Genomic DNA, 15,640 nt, shown 5'->3' on the forward strand with positions numbered 1-15,640 from the left:
ATCGATTAAGCAACAAGGACCAACACTCAATCACTTTTTCATCCATTGGCGTCTCGGGGAGCATAGACAACATTTTCAACCTATTAATTGTTCCGTGCCGGCCATAACTCACAAGTGGTTCATTGTAGTTCGGACAATGCCAGGAGTTAATCGAGCTATAACGTATACTAAATGGGAAGGTAATCGCTATTAAAATGATCGCATAACTTCACCGGTGAAACGTATAATGCAGTTTAGGAATGTGTAACCCCATTAACGATATTTATAACCGGTGATGAAACATATAACTCCATGTATCACTCTAGGTATAACTCCAGGCCTCTAATGTATAACTCCAAAGTATATATTGTACAACTCTGAGCATATACTGTAAAACTCTACTCAAAATACGGTAGAATTCCCAGTATGGAAATGTGTCTATATTAATAAAACTTAATATGATAAAAAAATAGGATTTTAGACAGCTTACTCATTTGGAAATTTGTAGTCATCAAGAAAAACGTAGTCAGCCACTTGTTTGCGATACACCGGGATGTCCCTAGTTAATGCCTTGTTCATCTTCATCATCTTGGCGACCACGGTAAGGTCGGCGTCTAGTTCGCCGACATATTTGGTGCAACCAAGGCCGTCGCCCTTACCCCGGGAGCGGCTATTAACAGCTGAGAGGGCCCGACTGGACGGCGTCCGGCCCAGGGCTACTTTGGAAGGTGGGGTCTGATAGGTTGGGTGACTTTGAGCAGGTCGTTTAGCGTAATCGTTCTCTCCGGCGAATCCAACACCTCTCTTCCTTCCACTTGGGTTGCCGGCTATCCTCTGTTTATCACGCGCCTCCTCCATTTCACGGTCTTTAAGCTCCTTAAAAGCTGTTACCCTAGATAGCACCTCTTCCCTGTCCAAGTTAATGTCACTGAGGACAAGGGTTGCAGCAATTTCCGCTCGCATGAGGTCATTGCTTTCCTTAGTCCCTAGGGTACAGTCGAATGGCTCTCCACAAGATAAAGAACATATGAACCATGACATAAAGACCACAGTCATTGGCGTGTATGTCCCGCTCCCGCCGATTGAATTTAATGTTGACAAAAGGAAACCCTTCAACTTTCTTGCCTTTGTCGAGCCCTTTGTAGGCCATATACTTTCCCATTGCATCAGCCTGGCAGAAGTTAGGCAAGGCGTTTAAAAGCGGATTACCAATTAAGAAAACAAATGGAGATAATAATTAATCTAGTCACCAGTTTGATAGGACTTACGATGAATACGCGCAATCCCTCCGTACGGTAATTTGGAAGATCGTCCTCGTAAGAATGATTATCAAGATACTCGTCTGCTCGACGGAAATTTATACAAATGCAAGAGTAATGATCTTCATCACCAGTGCTTACCGGGACGAAAACCTACACACATGCACCAAAAATCTAAGAGTTATAAAACATAATAAATGATTAGAGGCATACATATTGTGCGAAGTTGGAATTATACTTTCTATTGCTAGAGTTATACATTATATGAGTAGAGTTGTACAATCAATTTCTAGAGTTACACAAAGTATATTGTTGCGATTGTACATTATGTGCGGTAAAGAAGCATTTTGCCTGGAGTTATACATTATATCGTATATGCTTACAGTTGTACTTTATGTGCATAGAGTTATACATTCTATGGCAAGAGTTATACATTATATGTCCAGAGTTATGGAGTGAGGTTAGCCACTCATCGAAACTCTAAGCGTATCTTGTATAGCTCTACACAAAATAATGTATAACTTGAGTCGCAACGAATAACTCTAGTCATTCCGAAAGCTAGAGTTATATAATGTATATCTCTTGCAATAGAATGTATAACTCTAGCCATAAAATATATAAATCGTAAGCATATACGGTGTAGTGTATAATTCGGGTATTACTCTAGGTATAACTCCGGCCTAACTCCAAAGCATATATTGTACAACTCTAAGCATATACTGTTAAACTCTTGGAAAATAATGTATAGTTCCAGTATGTAAATGTCTCTATATTGATATCTGAGCTCACCATATCGGAGTCCAGTTGGAATGGGCTAGAACACGACTCTTGCCACATGTCCCACGAGGCACAAAAGCCTTCAGAATTATCAACAACCAAGTTTTTCTTCCTGCCTTCCCAAATTGCAATTGCTAGGTCCTATAAAAATAATAAACGGGGGTTGGCCGCTTGTATCACAAGTTACGTACAGTTTGTCACAAATAACTGGCGGAGTTCGAGCACACTTACAGTGTGACCTAGGCCAAAGAAACAGCGCGAACTTGAAACAGCTGCGGTGTTCGCGTGCATAATCTGATTGAGTAGAACAGACCAGCAGTCAATGACATTGCCCAAAATCTGAGCCCCGGGCATCAACGACTGGAGATCAATACGCGTTATGCAGTTTGGAGTCGGATATGTGACCAATTGTTCCCTACAAAGGATTAGCAAAGTTGAGACACGCATCAAGGGGAAAGATTCATGGCCTGTTTGACTGTCGTATTGAAATATAGGTAAACCTTATCTTATACTTACATTTTCTTATGGTCATGGAATTGATCAAAGACATAATCCATTACATCCTTCCTCACCCTGAACACCGTCCTGAAACGTTCCTTGTTAAATCGCAACCACTGTGAGCATACGAGTGGTCGGGTTGGTGCCCGCAATCCCGAGAACAACCTAGGTTCTCGGTACAATGTCCATACACGGAAGGGGGCGGTTGAATGCAGTAAGAAAGGATGGTGGATCATGTCACATCGCGCACATAACATAAATAGGGGTGGGGGTGGTGCAACCGGCTCAACCCTAGCACCGCCGATTTCAACTACCAAACCTTCTTTGGCAAAGCACCAATCGTTCGCTCCTCAACCCCGGCAAATGCCTCATTCACCTCTGCCGTGCTCATGAAAGTCAGGGGGATTTCATTTCAAGACATTCGGTTGAAGGATTCCCGGGTGATCTCCGCACCCTCGACAACATCTACGTTTACTCCCCCATTGTTAGAATGTTGTTCAACATTCTCAATTACATCCTTTTTCAAAGTGGCCTGAATGAAAAATAACAAAATTAAACGCCAAACGTATAACTCTGGCCATAAAATGTATAACTGTAAGCATAAAATGTATAACTCTGGCCATATAATGTATAACTGTATGCATATACACTATAATGTATAACTCTACTGTATAACTCTAGATATACCTCCAGCTATCTAATGTATAACTCTAAAGCATCTATTGTATAACTCTAGTCATATCCGTATAATCGTAGTCGTGATATCTTGGTTAAGAGTTGTACCAACCGCCGTTACGGTTATACTACAGTTACAAGGCCTCAACATAAGTTTCAACAAGGTTATACTATATCAACATAGAGTTATACACTACCAATAAACAAAAAAAAAAAAAAAACCATTGTATAAAAAGTATTTATCGCAAATTAAAAAACTTACCTCGCCACCAGGACCACTCCCGTACGCTGGAAGTCCACATGCAGCTTCCTTCATTTCAGCAGTAGAAAACAGACACTCCATCAATTCTTGTGTGTCCAAACCCATTCACCGGGACCGTAGATTTTTCCATCGCCTTTTTCGACGGTTGATTGTCCGACAATCTTTCAACATCTTCTTGCAATCCCTCCCCATGAACTTGCTCATGCACCTCATCACCTACCACGGGCGAGATTCAAAGCATTCTCGACCGTCCGTCGCTTGGCCTACAATGTCTCCTTTGCTCCTTCATGGTGTGTCGACAATCTTCCACCATTTTCAGCATTTTCATTCAATCCGTCCCCATGAACGTGCTCATGCCCCTCATCACCTTTCCAGAGACGAGCCTCATCGTCCTTTGACGGTCCAAGAGTTTCGTCAATTTCCTCCTCGGTGTAACGCGCCTCCAACAACGAGTTCTCGACGGTTGGGGCGGGGTGCACACAACTTGATCCTCTAACCCCGGGCTATCGGTGACAACGGCTTAGAAACGACCGTATCACCTCCCACTTCCTCCATAATCTTTGACCATGAAAGCGCAATCGATTTCGTTGGTGTCTCGGCTTTGACGGACTCTAGACGCGGCTCAACACGGGGTTACCACCCCTGCCACCCGCATCATTGGCGAGACTAGAGACGAACTTCACTTATTTGACGCGTAGATGCATCGATTCCGTCAGATTTTTTGGGAGGCTCGGTAACTACCTCTCCAAATGCAGGAGCGTTACCCACGAAACCTTGACCTTTTCGCAACTGCATTCGCTTCAGCGACGTACTTTTGAATCTTTTCACCCTCAAAGAATTCTTGAGAGGCCTGACTAGGATTTAGGCCCGTCGGATCACTAGTTCTGACTTTGATCCGTGCGGTTGCATGTGCGTACCATGAATAGAACACAATAGCGTTCCTTTGCATTTGTAGATAAAGCTCGTGAGTACCCTGAATCCAAGAAGTACACTAAGTTAGTTATATTATAATATATGGGTACGTTAAGGTCAAAGCAGAATCCATCTGCAGAAATATATAATAGTTTGCACTTACATCGACATCCCTAGCTTTCAATTCCTGGTCATCCTCGACACTGCTTGGTAGTTCTATCGAAGGAACTTCTTCTCGAACTTGGGCGGGAGAGAGGGGGTGGGGGCTGTTAGCAACAGATTGTTTGGGTTCACGCGGGCGCCGAGGTGCACTCGTCCACACTCCTTCCATAAGAGGGGTCTTGAAGGCACCTTGGATACCTGGTCTTAGACAAGGTTAAAGTACCCAATCCCCCTTGACCCACCTCAAATTTTACCCTCTCTACAAGCGCAGTTTCATCCCAATGTTTAATCAAAGGTAGATCATGTTCACAAGGCTTACCCTTGTAATCATATCGCTGAAAGTAGCTTATCATGAGGAAGGGGATACACCCGTTCAACAATGTTACCCCCTTTTACTGTCGACCCCGCTTTCACCGTCATGTCCAAAATATAAGAGCACCAGTCAAAATGCGGGATGGCTTGGGATCTTCTCTGACCCTTAACGACTTCCAATCTATCCCGTTGTTTGGGGTGGGTGCGAGGAATGAAGACATACAGAACAAAACAAATAGGCGGCAAAATTGATCGTCCGCCTCCTCGTACTCCATAAGTTGCTTGAAAACTTTCCCTAAGGGTATTGAACTATTCCCTTTGGCCACCCCGTACGCTTGCCGCCATTTATCCTTGACTCCTTATTCTCGGGATCGGTGGACCCCTTCGCGAGCTCACAGGCACCAAAGGGAGAGGGCTGGTCCGAAAGGTAACAAGAAACGATCATGCACGTCATGCTTATCGATCATAAACTCCTTCTTCCGCGAAGCCCCGAACACATATGACCCGTCGAGAAGGACTCCAAGAACAGGCGTAACGTGTGCAAGTGGGAAGTCGCTAATCTTGAGTTCCAAAAGGCCACCAAACCCAATTTTCTTAACAGCGGACACTTGATCCTCATTAAGCTTTTCAATGACAGAGACAAGTCTTTGAGGTCGACACGAAACCGTTACTTCATGCACCCTCTTTACCCTTGGCTTGGCCTCAACCATCTGGGGAAAAGCAAGGACAACACACAAAATTAGACATATTGTAGTTGCAATTAGAGATATTTGGAACAAAGAAATAGACATACTGTGAATTAAAGTAATACAATAGATAGTCAGAGTTATACAAAATATAAGAAAAGTTATACATTCTGATAATAGAGTTAATCGGAAATATCAAGAGTTATACATTCTAACAAAAGTTATTCAAAATGTAATCGAGTTATACAACAAATGACAACATTATAAAAGGGTCAAACTTTGAACCCGAGAATCGCTCCTTCTCGTACTTGGTACAACATCCATCTGTAGGTGACAAACAAAAAAGGGATTCAGATTAACGATGCAGGTTATACATATAATAACAAGGTTATCTAATGTGTAACTCTAGGCATATCTTGTATAACTCCAGGAATAAAGTGTACAACTCTAACCAAATATTGTATAACTCGATTATACATTATGACAGCAAGTTATTCAACATGTAATCGAGTTATACAACAAATGATCTGCGATAAAATGTATAACTCTAGCAATAAAAAGTATAACTCTGGTCATGTAATGTATAACTCTAGTCCTAGATGTATAACTCTGGCCATACAATGTATAAGCGTAAGCATATACAAGTATAATGAATAACTCAGGAATAACTCGGTATAAGTCCAGGCATCTAATGTATAACTCCAAAGTATAAATTGTATAACTCTAGCTTTATATTGTATATATCCAGGTATAAATTGTATAATTGTAGGCATATATTGTATAACTCTATGAATGGAAACTAATTAAAAGTATAGTCATACATATAACAATTAGAGTTTGACATTATGAAGAAGGAGTTGGTCACGAGAATCGGAAGAGTTATACATCTAGAACCCGTAGTTATACATCTAGGAACTAGAGTTATACATATTGCGTACTAAAGTTATACATCTATTAACCAGTTTTTTACATTAATTACCCAGAGTTACAATGTATAAGCGTAAGCATATACGATATAATGAATAACTCCAGGAATAACTCCGGTATAAGTCCAGGCATCTAATGTATAACTCCAAAGTATAAATTGTATAACTCTAGCTATATATTGTATATATCCAGGTATAAATTGTATAATTGTAGGCATATATTGTATAACTCTATGAATGGAAACTAATTAAAAGTATAGTCATACATATAACAATTAGAGTTTGACATTATAAAGAAGGAGTTTGTCACAGAATCAGAAGAGCTATACATCTAGAACCCAGAGTTATACATCTAGCAACCAGAGTTATACATATTGCGTACTAAAGTTATACATCTATTAACCAGAGTTTTACATTAATTACCCAGTGTTATACATATTGAGTACATCTATTAACCAGTTTTTTACATTAATTACCCAGAGTTATACATCTATTAACCAGAGTTTTACATTAATTACCCAGAGTTATACATATTGAGTACTATAGTTATACATCTAGTAAGCAGAGTTAGACATCTAGTAACGTATAAATCAAAATCGAAACTTTTAACCTGGATATCAACTCCCGTGTCAATACTTTCTACAACATCCATCTGTAGATGACAAACAATTGGGATTAGAGTTATACAGATATTTAATTGAAGTTACAAATCATTCTATAAGAGTTATACCAACAACACGAGATTTTTTACCTTCGATTCAGATTTCTTGGAAGATTTCTTGGCATTTTTCTTGGCAAAAACCATTGTTAATTATCAAATGACCTCGAATTTGATCTGCACAACCATAATTAACAATTGAACAAATAAACATCAACAAACCCATAATTGAAAATTGAAAAATCAAATGAACTCTTTTTATGATAGTTTAACAAAGGCAATAATTAACAAAAAAACAAACTACAAATCTTTGAATAAGGAATGGAGAAAATACCTTTATAAAAAAATGGAGACAAAGTAGTTTGCACGCGAGTTGGTATTAATTTGTAGTGATGAAAATGGCGTTTGTTAGGATGGAGTTAATTGGTAGTGATGAAAATGGAGTTATCAGAATTGTGAAGAAAGAAAAGGAAGACGAAAATGAGGAAATAGAGGGAAAAATACCCGCAAGTTGTTTTGAATTGTCTAGAAAATGAGGAGGGAAATGATGATTGACTGATGGACAAACAGTGTTGCATGCATGGGTTAGTGGGTAAGAGGAGAGAGGTAAATCAAAAATATTAGTTTAATGGGGTTTAGTGGGGTTTGACTGCCAAATCGTGGCCATTGCTTTGCTTGATCCAACCGTCCACATTAGGACTTATGGACTTAATATATGTAAGGACCTTAGTTGATCTCTTCTCTCTCTCTCTCTCTCTATATATATATATATATATATATATATATATATATATATATATATAGGCAGGATCCGGTGAGTTTGCCACTTTTCGTGAGTTACCCCCGCATTTATATACCATTGGATCTAACAAGATCAAAGGTTGAGATTAACCCACACAAAAATACACAACCTTAATTTTTCTCTCTCTTCCAGTTCATTCTTGTTCTATGTTACCCTGCTTACTATTTTTTCCCCTCCCTTTCTTCATTCTTCCCCTCTTTTTTCCTATTTTCTTCCAATTTATGGCATAATCCAATCAAAGTTTCTCAAAACTTGAGTAATTCAAGTTGAAAACACAAAATTAATTCATTATCTTCATTCAATTTGATTAATACACGCATCAATCGTCAGTTTTTGCCCAAAATTTGCAGAAACCCTAGCGCAAATTGACAAAACGAAGGTAAGTGTAGATTATGTAAGTGAATATATGTTATTTTGCGAGTTATTTCAATTGTTACTCCGTTAATATGCTTGTCTATCATACCGTTGGCATTTGATTGGTGATTTATTATCATAATCCTGAAAAATTGTTGGTAATATAACTTAGCACACCAATTGTATGTTATAATGTCTAGTTCAATATAGAAACTCAGTTATTGTAATGAAGAAACGTGGTTATTTAATAGTTATTCAAATGCAGAAACTCAGTTATTGTAATGTAGAAACTCAGTTATTGTAATGTAGGATGTCAGTTATTGTAATGTATAAACTCGATTTATGGTATGTAGAAACTACGATATTTGTAGTTATTGTAATGTAGAAACTCGATTATTGTAATGAATAAAGTTAGTTATTCTATATGTGATTGATTATTCACTCGTTAGTTATTTAAACTCAATTACGATTTATTTTATAGTCTAGTTATTATAATATATTGACCGAGTCATTCTATATGATGTTCTGTTAAGTTATATTCTTCTTTTTGGTGATTTTGATTGAATCAAGATAGACGCGGATAATTGACGTTCAATGGAAAAATTGATGTATATACTTGGTCATTTGTTGTTAGCTTTCATCTTGTTTAATTGAATAGCTCAATTATTGTAATGTAGAAACTCAGTTATTATAATGTAGAAAAGCTCAGCTATTGTAATGTAGAAACTCAGGTATTTGTAATTAGTCCAATGTAGAAACTCGATTATTGTAATGTAGAAACTCGATTATTGTAATGTAAAACTCGGTATTTGTAGTTATTGTAATGTAGAAACTCGGTTATTGTAATGAGTAAATTGTGTTATTGTATTAAGATGAAACTCAAATATATTCAAATATCTATCGTGTGTTTGTTTTCATCTTCTTTAATTGAATAACTAGTCATTTCCATTCAATCAATCATTGAGATTGGTTAATGCAATTGCAAAATCTGAAAAATGAAATAATCATATATAACATGGCTAAAACAAATCACTTACTTTTATTATATAACTATTTTGTTTCCAACACATTACACTTAAATATCTCCAACAAATTATAGCTAAACATCATCATCATTACATCTAAGCATTTCAAATAATACATCTAACAATAGTACATCACAAATATTACATATATTTATCTCTATTACAACGTCTAAAAATATTTCTTCCAACGAGAACCGTGTCTTGCCGTTGTGTTCACGTTTCTTCCACCGATATTTCTTCCCGACGAGAACCATGTCTTGCCTATTGATGTGGGTGAACTAGCAGGACAACAAAAGTTCACCGAAAGAAATAAAAACAAAAAGGGAGTAAGTTATAAATTACTATACAACTATAAGCAGATTATATAAGACCACAACAATAATTACAAATTTAAATAACTAAGTTAAAACAATACAATAATTGAGATGTAATATTACTATAACCAACTTAAACAGATTATATAAGAAGACGTCATCTTGCAACAACTCTAATTTGAAATAACTAATTTAAAACAATACAATAATTAAGTTTGAATAATACAATAATTCGGTTAAAGCAATACAATAATCGTTGTTGTTGATTAAAACGAAAAAAAAGTAAGCGCAAAATACAATAACGAGTTTGTATAATACAATAAAGTAAAACAACTATAAAATAATATTTGGATATTTTAGAGAAGTAAAGTATACTATTATAACCGACTATAAGCATATTATATGAGACCACAATAATAACTCCAAATTGAAATAACTAAGCTAAAACAATACAATAATTGAGGTGTAATATTATTATAACCAACCTAAGCAGTTATATAAGAATACGCCATCTTACAACAACTTTAATTTGAAACAACTAAGTTAAAACAATACAATAACTAAGTTTGAATAATACAATAACTCGGTTAAAACAATACAATAACTATTATTAACAGAATATATTCAAACATAGCAAACAATAAGTAAATACAAAATACAAAATACAATAACTGAGTTTGAATAATACAATAACTCGGTTAAAGTAATACAATAACTCGCTATTAACAGATTAACCAGGAGAATTAGAGATATTATCAAAGATACAAAAACACAATTGAATAAAAAAAAACCTACTCAAACACCTTACAAACAAGATGAAAATGCACAAATCATTTAGAATTCTCATCTCAAACTCAAAACCTTAGAAATTATTGGCAAAAACAATGAGAGAACAAGTAATTTAACAACAAAGACATAAGAACAAGCAGATATACAATGAATCAACGAAAATGAAACGAACATTAGATAAGAACGATAATGAAAACGCACAAATCGATCCGGAAAAACAAAATTAGTACTTACCTATTGTGAAATTGAAGAGAAATACGAAGATGAGGCGAAAGTGACGACGAAATCTCCTTAATTGATGACGAATTTGAATGAGTATGATGAAGACCGAGTTTGTAGTCAGAACTTGAACGAAATTGATGAAGATTGAATTTCATAATTCTTATCGATTCTTTTTTTTTTTTGTTCTGGTTTTTTAGAGGTTGAAGGAGGAGAGAGAGTGATTTTTTCTAATAATGGGGGATATTGAGGAAAAAGTGGGTATTTGTAGGTTGGGTAAGATCTAATCTCAGCCATCCATCTTAGATTAGATTAGTGGTTCAGATTTAGAGGGGTAACTCACCAAAAAACCAAACTCATATGATCCTATTTCTATATATATATATATATATATATATATATATATATATATATATATATATATATATATATATATATATATATATATATATATATATAGAGGAAGGATCAACTAAGGTCCTTAGATATAATAAGTCCATAAGTCCTATTGTGAGCCATTGGATGGAGGGAGATGGATGGCCAAGATCAACCTCCAAAAGTGTGTTTATGTACTAATATCACTCATTCTCTCCTCCTTCACTAATCCTTCTAATTAATCACTAATTCACTATAACTTCTTTTCCTCTCATCCACTTCTCTCATATATCACACAACTCATCTTCTCTCTAAAACCCCAAAAAATAAAAACCCAAAAAATCCAAATAAATAAAAAACCCAAAACCCAAATAAATAAATAAAACCCAAAAAATCCAATTAAATCAAAAAACCCAAAAAATCCAATTAAATCAAAAAACCCAAATAAATCATTCATTCTTCTCTTCCTCATTCACCACCACCCACCACTATCCCACCCGACACCAACTCACCGCCCACCACCGCCGCCACCACACCGCCGCCAACTTTTTTTTTTTTTTTTTTTTTTTTTTTTTTTTCGTTTGGTCTTTATTTTCATGTTTTGAGTTGTTTTTTCCATTCATTTTTTGTTGTTGTCTTTTATTTTCTTTTATTTTGTTACTTCTCCTTTTTTATTCATTTTCTCAAATCTCTTCTTGTTATACTTTTTTTTAAGATTTCGGGTTTTAAATCTTGTTATTTGGTTTATTTTAGATTTCGGGTTTGGTTGGGTTGTTGGTTTTTTGGTTTTATTATTGTTATTTGGTTTTTTGTTTTTGTTATTATGAGTTTTTTTGGTTTTTGTTATTATTTTTTTTTTTTTCATATTTTTCATATTTATTGTTTGATTTTTTTACTATTTACGACTAAAGTTATACATTTTATGACCAAAGTTATACAAAAATGCACCAAAGTTATACAAAAAAGGGACTAAACTTATACAAAAAATTGGACTAAAGTTATACAAAAATGAACCAGAGTTATACAAAAATGAACCAAAGTTATACAAAAATGAACCAAAGTTATACAAAAATGGACTAAAGTTATACAAAAAATTGGACTAAAGTTATACAAGAATGAACCAAAGTTATACAAAAATGAACCAAAGTTATACAAAAATCGACCAGAGTTATACAAAAATGCACCAAAGTTATACAAAAAATGTACTAAAGTTATACAAAAAATGGACTAAAGTTATACAAAAATCGACCAGAGTTATACAAAAATGCACCAAAGTTATACAAAAAATGGACTAAAGTTATACAAAAATGAACCAAAGTTATACAAAAATGAACCAGAGTTATACAAAAATGAACCAAAGTTATACAAAAATGGACTAAAGTTATACAAAAATGGACTAACTTTTGCATAACTCTCAGTGCATTTTTGTATAACTCAGTGCATTTTGTATAACAGTCCATTTTGTATAACTTTGGTTCATTTTTTTGTATAACTTTGGTTCATTTTTGTATAACTTTAGTCCAATTTTTTGTATAACTCTGGTGCATTTTTGTATAACTCTGGTCAATTTTTGTATAACTTTGGTTCATTTTTGTATAACTTTGGTGCATTTTTGTATAACTTTAGTCCAATTTTTTGTATAACTTTAGTCCAATTTTTTGTATAACTTTGGTGCATTTTTGTATAACTCTGGTCGATTTTTGTATAACTTTGGTTCATTTTTGTATAACTTTGGTTCATTTTTGTATAACTTTAGTCCAATTTTTTGTATAACTTTAATCCTTTTTTGTATAACTTTGGTTCATTTTTGTATAACTTTAGTCTTTTTTTGTATAACTTTGGTCTATTTTTGTATAACTTGGTCCTTTTTGAATAACTTTTGTCCTTATTTATTTTTGTATAACTTCAGTCCGAATAACTTTTGTCCTTATTTGTATAATTTCATTCATTTTTTGTATAATTGTAGTCCAAATTTGTATAACTTTAGTCCAAAATTGTATAACTTTAGTCCTTATTTGTATAACTTTAGTCCTTAGTTGTATAATTTCAGTCCAAATTTGTGTAATTTTAGTCCAAAATTGTATAACTTTATTCCATAAGAGTAAAACTTCAGTCATAAAATGTATAACTTTAGTCATAAAATGTATAACTTTAGTCATAAAATGTATAACTTTAGTCGTAAATAGTAAAAAAATCAAACAATAAAAAAAATAAAATCAAAACATAACACAAATCATATAATCAAACAAATAAAAAAACTTGAATAACAATAATAAAAACCAAATAACAATAATAACAATAACAAAACAAAAAACCAAATAACAATCACAAAAAACCAAATCTAAAATCTAAAAAAAAAAACCAAATAACAAAACCAAATTTAAATATCGTGTGTATAACTCTAATGCACGCAGTGTATAACTTTAATAGACAAGATGTATAACTTTAGTCCCAAATTTGTGTAACTTTAGTCCCAAATTTTGATTATTGTATAACTTTAAAAAAACTAACCAAAACTAGATCTACAATAAAAAACCAAATAACAATGACAAAAACCAAATAACAATAATAAAAAACGAATATCTAAGAAAAAACCTGCTAATCTAACAAAAAAACACGAATATCTAAGAAAAAACCAAATAACAAAAAAATAAACCAAATAACAATAAAAAAAAAACAAAAAAAAACCAAATTAACAATAAAACCAGTGAAGTAAATCTAAAAAACAAAAAAAGACCCAAAAAACAAAAAACAAAGCAACAAAAAACAAAGCAACAACACCAACTGTCAAATAGCAAAACCAACTGTCAAATACTCAGGCGGCGAGGGGGTGGTTATCGCAGGGTTCGGTAAGGCGGCGGGAGGATGGTGGTTGTGTGTCGGGGTGGTGTAGATCTGGCAGAGGTAGGCCGTGATGCGGAGGAGGTAGGCGGCAGTGGTGGTTGTTGTCGTCGTCGTCGTTGTCGCGTTGGTTGGGAGATCTGAAATGTGGGGTGAAGGAGATGAGATATGGGGTGAAAGAGGAGGTGTGACGATGGGGTGAGTAGTGGCTGGTGGTGGGGTGATGGTTGTCGCGGTTTGTTGTTGGCGTGGTGGATGGTGGCGGGTTAGCGTGGGGGTGGTTGTGGGTTGTGTGACGGGCGGTGAGGTAGAGGAGGACGGTTTGAGGTGGTGAGATGCGAGGGTGGTGTTTGTTGTGGGTCCGGTGGAGGGAGGGAGGTCGTGAGGTGTTGTGGTGGGTGATAAAGAGGAGAGGAAGGAAGGTGGTGGCCGGGTTGGGTGGTGGTCGGGAGGAGGTGTGGAAGAGGGAGTGGGTATTTTTGGTTTTTTTTTTGTTAATTTGGTTTTTTTTTTTGTTTTGTGAGAATGAGAGGAAATGAGAGAGAATGAGTGAAAGAGAGAAAGTGAGAGGGTGAATTATGAGGAAGTGAGAAGGGAGAATTACAAGGAGGATGGAGTTATACAAATTAGGATGGAGTTGTACATGGATTAGGAAGGGAGATTAGGGAGGGAGATTTATGGCCATCCATTGAGATGTAATCTCATCCCTCCATCCCTTCCATCCAAAGGCTCTTATAAGGACTTAGGGACTCAATGGATGTAAGGGCCTTAGAAGAACCACTCTATATATATTATATATATATATATATATATATATATATATATATATATATATATATAATTAAAAAATTACATAAAGATCAAAATATAAACCCTAATTTCATAAAAAATAATCAGCAATTTCGAAATTTTACCTCGAATAAACAAGTTCCATTGATTAAAGCAATGTCGAATCGGTAGATGGTTGCAGAGATTGATGGTTCAGTATGTGATGATCGATCTTAGAGAAAGAAACATCTACCGTCGTCGAAGATGTTGACAGTCGAAGAGAGAGAGAAAGAAAGATGAGAGAGATCGAAAAATATGAAAATTACAGAGATTAGAAGCTTTTGGGGGAATGACGTTTGATTTTCTCAAATTCTATTTTCATAGCTGTACACAGTTCTCCGTATATTATTAGATACAATAGTGGTTCTCATGGTTCTCATTATACTAGTGGTTCTCACCGGATCCCGACCTTATATATATATATATATATATATAGAAATAGGATCTCGTGCGAACTGAGAGTTCGGTGCGAACTTACGAACTCGTTAATAACCCTTAGGGCTTGCCTGGAATCCATGGAATTATTAAGGGGGTAAGTTTTATTGGGCGATAATTACTGGGAAAATTAATTAGTGGGGTAATGAGTTCCTTAATGATATATTTGACATAAGAGTAATGATTACTGAGTAGATCTTTTACTCCCTTAATCATTACCCAGGGGGGAGGGTGGGTAATGTATTACCCTTTTACAAGGGTAATAATTCCAGGAGGTGAATAATTACCCGCATACCAAACATGGGAAATACACCTCACATATTACTCCCCTATTCATTTCTCTCCTACTACCCTCAATCCAAGCAAGCCCTTAGATTAAAAAAATCTACGGTCCCCATTTTACACCCCAATTGCTCCTGTTAACACATTTACCTCCAACCTAACCCCAACTTTCTCCCTTATCCTCTCGCATCCCCGCCCATCCCATGTTGTCGGCGTCCACAACCTCGCCGGAGCATGCCGCATTTGTCGCCGACGCACCAACTCTGCAAC

The 15,640-nt window shown here is 35.5% G+C and overlaps 1 long non-coding RNA gene across 1 annotated transcript; it reads right to left on the reverse strand.

Annotated features, from left to right (window-relative positions):
* Positions 1–6,895: 6,895 nt before the first annotated feature.
* LOC141639197 (uncharacterized) lies at positions 6,896–7,275 on the reverse strand. Its single transcript, XR_012542403.1, has 2 exons — positions 7,200–7,275; positions 6,896–7,100 (listed from the first exon to the last, which is right to left on the reverse strand). It is a non-coding gene; the product is annotated as an uncharacterized LOC141639197 (long non-coding RNA).
* Between the last annotated feature and the right edge of the window lie 8,365 nt (positions 7,276–15,640).

The sequence above is a fragment of the Silene latifolia genome, unplaced genomic scaffold, assembly GCF_048544455.1.
Source record: "Silene latifolia isolate original U9 population unplaced genomic scaffold, ASM4854445v1 scaffold_296, whole genome shotgun sequence".
Lineage (NCBI taxonomy): Eukaryota > Viridiplantae > Streptophyta > Magnoliopsida > Caryophyllales > Caryophyllaceae > Silene > Silene latifolia.